The following is an 11183-nucleotide window of genomic DNA, read 5'->3' as shown; positions in this document are numbered from 1 at the left end:
ATTCTATTGTATCCTGGTGTCCCTGGCTTACACTTTTATACTCATTCATCCCCATGGTGAAAGTCAGAGACTATAACCTATTTGTTTTGGTCCCTTAAAGCACAATAGTTAGAAAGGCATGTAGCTGATAACAGAAAGATGTTATTGAACTAAATTTTATCTGCACTGCCATTCTTCCTTCTGAAAAAAGTTGAATCTAAAAAAGGATGGCCAATAGACACATGAAGAAATGCTCAACTTCCTTAGCCATAAAAGAAATGCAAATCAAAACAACACCGAGATACCATCTCACCCCAGTTAGAATGGCTATAATCAAGAACTCTAATAACAACAGAGGCTGGAGGGGATGTGGACAGAGGGGAACCCTACTGCATTGTTGGTGGGAGTGTAAACTTGTTCGACCACTTTGGAAAGTAGTATGGAGGTTCCTCAAAAGACTCCATGTAGAGCTCCCCTATGACCCAGTAATCCCACTTTTGGGCATTTACCCAAATGATCACAAACAAGACCATACTAACGCTACCAGCACAAGGATGTTTATTGCAGCATTATTTACCACAGCTAAGATATGGAACCAACCCAGATTCCTCCCAGTAGATGAATGGATCAAGAAAATGTGGTATATATACACACTGGACTTCTATGCCTGCATCAGAAAGAATGACATTGCCCCATTTGTTAGGAAATGGAAAGACTTGGAAAAAATTATATTAAGTGAAGTAAGCCAGGCCCAAAGAAACATAAGTCCCATGGTTTCCCTTATTTGAAATAACTAGTATATGTCTGAGACAAGCAGGAACGGTCAAACAAGTTTATGTTAGGCGAAATGAACCCCAAGATAAGGACTCAAATGGTTTTTCTTTCTTGCGATTGTTTCTAACATATTTTGTAAGATGATTTCTTTGTTGCTTTGTATGTCCCTCTCCTACCGTATAGCCCCTGTTTTCACTGTATTTGATGTTGGTATAATTTGTGGAGGGGAAGGGCAAAAACAAATCATTTAAATAGGGATACAGGTGGACCCATTGTAACAATGAGATGTACAAGACGTTATGTCAAAAAACAAACTTTACAACTTTGGCATGGGGGGGAAGGAAGCAGGAGATGGGAAGGGATGGCAAGGGGAAACAAAGTAGGAGGCAACAATGCTTGATAAGAAATGTATTCATTACCTTGCTCATGTAATTGTAACCCCTCTGTACGGTATTTTCACAATTAAAAAAATAATCTTTAAATTGGAAAAAAAGTTGCATCTAACAAATCCCACAACAATGAGATATTCTGAAAAGCTTCCAGAAACCTATTCTTTTTAGTTGCCAGTTGTGGGGCTTGAACTCAGGGCTTGGGCACTGTCCCTGAGCTCTTTTGGTCAAGGCCAGAAACCCAGAAACTATTAATCACTACAAGGGAGGAAGGAATGTAAGTGGAATATCAAGTTTGTGTTACTGACTGCATTGCAATTTCTCTTGTTTCATTTTGTTGTTGTTTAGTTTTATTTTGCTTTTTGAGACCTAATCTAACTACATAGTTTAGACTGGTCTCAAAGTCATAATTTTCCTGCCTTTGCCTCCTAAGTGTTCAGATTATAAGCATGTGCCACTATGCCCGTCTGTCTGCCTTATCAGAACTTTTAATTCTGCATTTCACCAGTGAGTTAATTGTGGGATATAAAGCTAAACATTGTGTCTGTAATGGATTATGAGACATAACAGAAATGCAGACATCAAATTGTTTTTCTCCTAAAGCTCAGTCCAATTCACCTTACTTCTTAACAACGTCTAAACAAAGAAGTAAACAACAGGCAGTCTTCTGTATTTGGATTCTGCATATATAGAATCAATCAATTGAGGATTAAAAACATTTGGAAAACAACATACCTGTACTGAACGTATGTGGACTTTTTCTTGTTATTATCCCTTAGGCATTATAGTATAACAACTATTTACATAGCATTTGCATTATATTAAGTATTATTAGTCATGTAGAGAGGATTTCAGGCATACAAGAGGATGTAAGTTTTATGCAAATACTGCTTCATCTTATCTACTGATTTTGGTGTTTCCATGGGCCCTGGATACCAAGGGATAACTGTAGTTGAAGGACTTGCCTCTCCCCTCTTGGCCCTATCATTTTATCATTTTATGTATCTAAAGATGGAATATGAAGGATTGACTCCCACCCTATTGTCCCAGGCTCATACAGACACCAAGCAAAATCCCAGGTATGTGTGAACTTGTTTGAAGTGCAGGCAGGGAAATCCACCTAAGCCCAGCTGTAAATAAGGCCCCAACTCCCTTGACCTAGTTACTTTTTTTTGTCAGTCGTGGGGCCTGAATTCTGGGCCTGGGCTCTGTCCCCCCCCCCCTCTTCAGCTGTAGACCAGTGCTCTACCACTTGAGCCTCAGCCCCACTTCCAGCTTTTTCTGCTTATGTGGTGCTGAGAAATCGAACTGAGGGCCTCATGTATGCAAGGCAAGCACTTTACCACTGAGCCACCTTCCCAGCCCCTAGTTATTTTTTTTCATTAACCTCTGCCTCCTTGTTTGGACCTCCTATAAAAACCCAGCTCCTGTCCCAGCTCCGAGGCACAACCTCCAAACCCGTGGGAAGGTCTGTGCCCCTCACTGTTCCTCAGTAAACAGTCCTCACCTCCGGCTTATTCCTTTTCCGTTCTCCTCCATTTTCCTAACAGTAGTCTCTTCTACATTACAGTGACAGATTAATATTATTCTTTTTGTTAGTACTAGGCTTTGAACCGGGCTTTGTACATGCTAGACAAGTGCTTTGTTATGCCCCAGTATCTTTTGTGCCTTACTTATTTTTCAGATAAGCTTTCATACTTGATTATCCAGGCTGGCAATTACAGGAATGGATCATGAACCTCCTATTTATGTCAACTAAGATTACAAGAGTGTGCCACCATTTCCACCAATATAGCCCTGTGTTAAGCTCTGTGGGCTTCTGTCTTGCTGCCTATCGGAGTTCTATAATTCTTTACCTCATGAAGCTCTTCTGCAAAATGAGTACAATAATAATATCGACCTCATAGAGTGTTTTGAAGATTAAGTGACCTAATACATATGAAGTGTTCAGCCTAGTAGACAACAAGGACTTGATAAACATGCTAATATTATTGTATGTTGCCACATTACTTAATACAAGTTGGTATTAATTATCCAACTTTCTTTTCCCTTGAGTAGAGTAATGTTGACGTGTATGCCCCATATTGCCTCCCGAAGCTCCCCAATAAGATTACTTTAGGTTTTTCTCAAAGATAACCTGATAGTATATACTGAATTGACCTTGGTCATCTTTTCTCACTTCCTCATTCCCTTGGGAATCAGTGTTTTTCAGCCAGCAGAGCCAAATTTTGTGAATGCATTATTAGGGGGAGGCGAGAGAAGTCATTAATAACCAAAAATTTACCATCCTTGGTTCTGAATGGCCTTAAGTCCTTTGTGCTTGTTACCTTCCATGTATAGAGGCAGAGCAATTCTCTTTTAGATCCAGAATGCAGATCTTGGCAGCTGGAAGTTAATTTAGCCTATATTCATATGTGTGTGGGGGGGAAGGGAAATTATAGGGTTTGAACTTAGGGTCTGGGTATTGTCCCTGTGCTTTCTTGCTCAAGGATGATACTCTACCACATTGAGCCACACCCATTTTAGGTGGTTAATTAGAGTTATGATTCTCACAGACTTTCCTGCTCAGGTTGGTGTTAAACCTCCATCCTGAGATTTCAGCCTCCTGAGTAGCTAAGATTATAGGTGTGAGCCACTGTTTCTCAGCGAGTTAGTCTATATTGAAGTGTTAAGGGAATGTGGGAAGCAATGGTAACCTAAGCTGCACCCACAAAATTTGTCCCAAAGAATTCAGTTCCAGATTGCGTCCTTCCAGTTAACTGACACACATCATATACACCATATTTTTGATTCGAAGATTTAAGTCACACATGCAAAATATGCTGCTAATGGCATTAGAAGTAAAAACACTCCACAAGAAGCTGTGAATGAGGCTTAGTGGTAGAGTGAAGCCCTGGGTTTGATTCCTCAGTACCACAAACATGGAAAAAGTCAGAAGTGGTATGGTGGCTCAAGTGGTAAAGTGCTAGCCTTAAGCAAAAGAAGCTCAGGGACAGTGCCCAGGCCCTGAGTTCAAGGCCCAGGACTGACAAAAACAACAACAACAACAACAAAACCACTCCACAATTATGCAAGTGTCAATTTAAAAAAATGTTCTACTTGTTGAAAGGTCCAACATTATGCTCTTGCCAACTTGTTAAAGTGTACAGAACCGGTCAGCAAGAGGGTTCCACAATTCAGACACAGGGAACAGAGTGGGCAGAGCTCCACAGGAAGTGTCCACATGGGGAGGGAGGGTCGCGATTAGTCACATAACAGTGCTGGCAATCTGGCAAGACAGAGTGATGTTAAGGTTCATAGGTTAAGCATATCTAAAGTATTTTAAAAACTGTAAAGCTGCAACACATGATTTTTACACCTAAGTTACTAGAAAACTAAGGAAAGCACTTACTAGCTTTGAATAAAGTAAGTGAAAGCAGGAATGCACTTTTGCTAATCTAAGAAGGAAAAAAGAAACTTCTAATGCATTATTTGAAAGATTTTATAGTACAAGTAGGAGGCAAATTGCTCATTAAGAAGGGGATCTATAAGAAAAGCACTTCCTAAGTTAGCAAGGAAGGAATGATGAGTTCAAAAACAGGAATACAGGTAGACCCAATGCAACAATGAGATGTAAAAGATGCTATGTCGAAAAACGAACTTTACAATTGTGGAGGGGAGGAGTATAGCTGAGGAGGTGGAACGAAGGGATGGTAGGGGAAAAACAAAGGAAGAGGCAACAATGCTGGATAAAACATGTACTCATTACCTTGCTCATGGAACTGTAACCCCTTTGTACAGTATTTTCACAATAAAAAACTTAATTAAAACTAAAAGGTGAGTGCATGCCTCATTGGGGGAAGGCCGGCAGGTAGGATAAAGGAAATGCTTAAGACAAGAAACTGGCAAAGCCGACCTTTGTCATCTACTGCATTTGACCGAAATGAACTGTTAAAAGACCTTTCCTGTGACACTTTTTCAGCTGAATTACTGGTATACAATGTACTATAAATTAATCTCTACTTCATACTTTGTCAAATACTGTCTGCATCCTGCCATTACGTCGTGTGTCACCACTCTGCCTGCACTTACGACTAGAACACATCACTAGAGTAAACACCACATGAGCCCTGTTCTGGTTCACCACGAAAGTGAGGCAACTGATTTTTTTTAACTGACTACAAAATCAAAAAGACTGCTCTAAATAGATGAGTGTCACCCTCGCTCCTCCATTTGTAGGCATTGTATAAGGTTAGGATGTGTTAATGGCAACATGGCATGGAGGAGGAGCAGAGGCTGGCTGATTGCTGGGCCTGGGCCTCCTGGGATAGCCATGTGCCTCTGCCACCAGGAGCCTGCGGTCTCCTTGAGGGCTTGGCCACTCCTTTTGACAGTTTAGTCCTTAGTGTTCTCAGCACAGCATAACTTAGTTCAGAAGGTATTTTGGCAACTCGAAATCTGAGCTTTTGAAAAATAGGGCTTTTAGAAAGTTTGTCATTTGGGGGCTAAATTATATTTTTTGGGGGAGGGGGGTCCGGTCGTGGGGCCTGAGCACTGTCCCTCAGCTCTTCAGCTCAAGGCTAGCGCTCTACCACTTGAGCCACAGTGCTACTTCCGGCTTTTTTCTTTTTGCTTATGTGGTGCTGAGGAATCGAACCCAGGGCCTCAGGCATGCAAGGCAAGCTGTGTACCACTGAGCTACCTTCCAAGCCCTGGGCACTAAATTTTAATAAGATGTGAATTTGAACTCATATTTAAAAGAAAACTTAAAAATTACTGATTGGTTCAAAATGGTTTTATGGAGAATTAATCTGGAACAAAAACTTGGCATTGAGTGTGAAGGCTCCACTGTTTTTGAGCAAAGCATACAAAGCGGGCAGGGATGGAGGAGGAGCATGGCCGTTTACAAGAGCAGAGCAGGCAGTTTCTCTTCTGCTTCTTGACGGGGTGGGAGGCGGGGGGGGGGGGCGGCATGCAGAGAATGCACGGAGAGCGCTTCATCCAACACTGTCTTGAGGCCTGGCTGCTTGAGAGCCTAGCACCCCAGGTATTTTACAGCACCAATCTCCTTAGCCATGGCTAACCCCTGTGGGTAAATGATGAGTGATGGGTGTCAGCTTCGTCTCCTTCAGCTTCTCAATTATGTCTTTATCATCCCTAACGTCGAGTTTCGTTCCCACGAGGATGATGGCGGTGTTGGGACAGCGGTATCTCACTTCTGGATACCACTTGGCATGGACATTTTCAAATAATTCAGGAAACACGAGGGTAAAGCAAATCAATATATCTGTTTGTGGATAACAGAGGGGCCGTAATCTGTCATAATTTTCTTGTCCAGCTGTATCCCATAAGCCTAGATTCACTGGTTTTCCATCTACCATAACACTGGCAGAATAGTTGTCAAAGATGGTAGGGATGTACTCTCCAGGAAATGCGTTGGTGATGTAACTGATCAGCAGACAAGTTTCACCTACAGCTTCATCTCCCACCTCCCACACTTGATGGCCTGCATCTGGGCCACTCGCTGGGCCCCAGCGGTGTTGGTCCAGAAGGAAAAGATGGAAGCAGCAGGCAGGCAGGAGTTTGGCTGTGGGCGGCAGAGTGCGAGGTGCCGGGCTGTTGTTCACTCTGACTAGCCCTCAATCAGTGGACTGGAAGCCGAAGCCCCACTGTAGCCACCACCCAAAGCTGAGGAAAACTGCAGAGCTTTATATACCATTCTTGAGCAAAGTAGTACCTTTGAAATAATTATGTGTGCATTCTGAATGTCTACAGGGGTTTTGAGAGCTAGGCTTATTTTTCTTTTCTGTTTCTCATGATACTGAGCACCCTAGTAAACATATTACAGGCACTGTATGTGTATTGCTGAAAGGAATTGATTACCATAATTTTGTACTATCTATCCTTACCCTTGAAGCTAGCAGTCTAATGAGTTTTCCTCCTGCTTCTTATTTTTTTCCTTCATTAAAATATGTGAATTACAAATTGAGAAGTGATCACTGTAACTAGGGAAATAATCCAAAGATTTTATTTTAATATAAGTATCTGCCTGCCTACCTCATTCTTTGAGGAAATCAGTGCTATTATCCACTATTAGTTTCCATAGCCTTTTTGATTTCCTTATAAGTACATATAAATGCACATATACTATACTTTTGCTCTGACAAAAATAGGCTATTATGCTATTCGTCTTCCTTTGCCACTTGTCAATTTACTTGATAACATGTCATAGATACTCCCAGGTCAATATAGATCTAGTTCATTTATTTTAGTAGCAATATATTGTCTACTAGATATAATGTAATTTATTCAGCCATTACTTTACTGACGGATATGCAATTTGCTTCCAGTGTTCTTTTTTTTGCCTTATTAAACAATGCTGCAGTAGATAACCCAACACAATATTCTTTATATTTCTGAAAGCAATATTATTATGTCAGAGTGTAAGTGCATTTGCAATTTTCATGGATACTGCCAGATTATCTTCCACTTTTTATCAGTATTGAAAATTCTTATTTCCCTTAAATATTCTTTATTTTATCTCTGTGTAATGAGATTTGGCAAACCAACATTAAGAAAGGTTGAGTATTCCTTATTCAATGGGAACTCAAAAGCTTCAAAAATCTGAAATTTTGAGCATCTACCTGATGCTACAAGTTGAAGATTCTGCACATTACCTTGTTTGATGAGGTGCAGTCAAAATGTAGGTATACTAAAAACTGTGTACACATAAAATATATAAGACATATGATTTTTTTTAAGATTTAGGTCTCACCTGTAAACCCAAACAGGGCCCATGTATATATACATGATCATGCTGACTAAAATATAGTATATACAGGAATAAAACTCCATAGAGTAACCATTTGAACAATTAACAGTTTAACAAAATTAACATCAGAAAGCTGAAACATGTTTCGAATGGGGGAAAGGCTAGTGGGACAGGAATGAATGGAAAAGGGAATGATGGACAAATGTAGTCCTAATAGTATATGTGAAAAAGGAAGTGGGAAACTTGATATAACTCAGGGAGAAGGGGTAGAGGAGATCAGGGAGAATGATGGAAAGTATGGTTGTAAATAAGATGTACCATACACATAAATGAACATGTTAAATTGTAACACCCATGTACATCCATTTGTAGATATAGTGAATGAATGAATAAATAAATAATAAATAAATAGAGATTTGGGTCAGTCTAGATGTGCTTTGCTATGTCCATGTCAATGTTCCAGATTCTTGATTTTTTTTAAAGTCAAATAAAAATTCTAGAATCTAATAAAACTCCGGCTCCAAGTCTCTCAGTTAAGAAAGACAGGGCTGGGAAGGTGGCTTAGAGGTAGAATGCTTGCCTTGTATGCATGAGACCCCGGGTTCAATTCCTCAGCACCATATAAGCAGAAAAAGCCCGAAGTGGCCCTGTGGCTCAAGTGGTAGAGCACTAGCCTGGAGCTGAAGAGCTGAGGGACAGTGCCCAGGCCCCACAACTGATGACAAAAAAAAGAGAGAGAGAGAGACTTAAACTCTAGTACATGGTTCTGACTGACACACTGTTATGATACTTCTAGATTTCATTTACATGTGTCAATTGTCATAACACTTCACTCAAAAGGGAATCAAAGTGGGGGACTCTGCATGTCCTGGGAAGAAGGTTGTAGCAGAAGTGGAAGCTGGAGAGATACTTCTGTTCATCAAGCAGGAAGTAGAATGTAGCTTTGTGAAGTAGGACATTTCTCCTTCCTTTTGGGGGTACAATGTAGTTGTGGCAGTGAAGAAGCCATACAAAGAAGACATAGTTTTCTGAATATAACCTCTGGTTTAAAAGAAATAACTGGACTGGACTTTGAAAGGTCGTAAGTAGCTAGCAAAAGCCTGTGAAGAAGAGCCTTGTAAATAAAGTAATGTCTCTTCCCTCTACATTTGTATCTATTGGCTGGCAAAGTATTGGGAAAACTGATTTATGTATAATTTGACTTAGATTCATACATTGTTCCAAAATCTCCTATCCCTTTGAATAGACTCATATCCAGAAATAGCAAATTACTTTCTCTGTTGATCTTTTGTTTTACTGTGAAAACATTTTAGAGTAGAGAAATACAGTGACAAGATGATTAAACATTTATTAATATAGTTATAAACTTTTAAATTGAAAGTTATGTTTTATATTATTTGTGAATGAGCTCTGAATTTCATAAGCAAAATCTTCTTTCTGGAAAATTTCTACCTTAAAGCTAAAATGAAATCTTTTATTTAAAAGAAAATTTCAACAGAGACACAGTGTTAGTGGAAATACCTATGGACAATTTAGTGGAGAGAAAAGGCATGTGCATTTTATACACTAATCAGCTTTGCCAATTTTCCCACTTTGCTGAAAAGTTCATTTTCAAAACATCAGTGCTCTATCATTTGACTCTTGATGCTTCTGAAACTAAATTTCTCGTGTGCAGCTAATGTATGTACATTTAGACAGCACCAAATTTGCATTTATATGTATGCAACTCAACTTACACACTGTTGTCAAGTACTGACTTTTATGGTTGACAGCTTTAATATTGTGTGTGTATAAATTATTTTTTCAGAAGCCAAAAATAGGAAAATTCAGATTTTATTAATAGATATCTTAAGCATAACGTTTAAGACATAATGGATATGGATATCAATTGCATGATATTAATAACATCAAAATGTTTGATGACATAGAAAAGTGTCTTCTAAATACAGAAGTGTGAATAGTGCAGGAAGTCAGGGATAGGATCTTAGGAGAAAATACCTGACTTAAATATATGAACAGAATGGAGGAGTCTGAAGCCCATTAGGGACAGCAATAACAGATAGTCCTGAAGACTTGGGTTTACCACTAACCTTGAACTTTACAACTGTGAATAAATTTTTAAAATTAGCCAAAATGAGATAATCAACATTTCTAGAACTGTGAAAACAATAGGAATTTGTTATTCTGCTTAAATGCTGTGTGAAGAATATCTAGGAATGTGGACATGTATTTTTGGGATGGCTGTCTGACAGGAAAAGTGAATATTCTATTAAAGAGAGAGACCCATTCAGAGTATTTCTTATTAAGAGGAATTTCAAACTTGTGAGATATTTGACCTCTTTCAATGCTTGGGTCCTGGAAATCCAGGATGGCAGAAGAATGAGAGAGGATTTGAAAGAGTTTCTTGAAGGTGTTAAAGGGGCCAATATAAGATAGATGTGACAGAAGGCAGAGAATCCCTTTATGCCACTCCTGGCTAAGCATGTTTGAGAGAAAAACATGCAGAGGGAGACCAGAAGCCAGTGACCTATCCTTCTGACATTTGATTCATGGAAATGGGACCACTGAATGAACCAATGGCAAAGATGGGGTAGAAAAGGTAGCTCCTTACATCTCCCATTTGATTCCTACTCTCCTTTTCTAACTTCAAACTCTATAGCCTCAGCCTACCCTTCATTACCAAGATTCCTCAATGAATTCTTTCTGACTATATACATCTTTCTTGAATAATTATCAACCTGGGTTAGGCATTTTTATCATTAACCACCTCCTCCTCCTCCTCCTCCTCCTCCTCCTCCTCCTCCTCCTCCTCCTCCTCCTCCTCCTCCTCCTCCTCCTCCTCCTCCTCCTCCTCCTCCTCCTCCTCCTCCTCCTCCTCCTCCTCCTCCTCCTCCTCCTCCTCCTCCTCCTCCTCCTCCTCCTCCTCCTCCTCCTCCTCCTCCTCCTCCTCCTCCTCCTCCTCCTCCTCCTCCTCCTCCTCCTCCTCCTCCAATTGGGGCTTGAACTCAGGGCCTGGATGCTGTCATTCAACTTTTTTTGCTCAAGGCTAGCACTCTACTACTTCAGCCACAGTTACACTTCCAGTGTTTTGGTAGTAATTGAAGTTAAAGTCTCATGGGCTTTTCTACCTGGACTGGCATCAAATTGTGATCCTCATATCTCAACCTTCTGAGTAACTAGGGTTAGAGGCATGAGCCATCCGCACTCAGCCTTCATTTCTTTTTACCTCCACAAAACCTTAATCTTCATGAATTTTCTTCCTCCAGATTCTTACTCTATAAATAAAGCAA

At 40.1% G+C, this 11183-nt stretch overlaps 1 pseudogene; it reads right to left on the bottom strand.

Moving 5' to 3' along the window:
* Positions 1–6118: 6118 nt before the first annotated feature.
* On the bottom strand, positions 6119–6633 carry LOC138839904 (ras-related C3 botulinum toxin substrate 1 pseudogene; annotated as a pseudogene).
* Between the last annotated feature and the right edge of the window lie 4550 nt (positions 6634–11183).

The sequence above is a fragment of the Dipodomys merriami genome, unplaced genomic scaffold (genome assembly GCF_024711535.1).
Source record: "Dipodomys merriami isolate MVZ:Mamm:240054 unplaced genomic scaffold, mDipMer1.0.p SCAF_3, whole genome shotgun sequence".
NCBI lineage: Eukaryota > Metazoa > Chordata > Mammalia > Rodentia > Heteromyidae > Dipodomys > Dipodomys merriami.
Note: the sequence above shows the minus strand (reverse complement) of the source record. Positions and strands in the feature narration are given on the sequence as shown.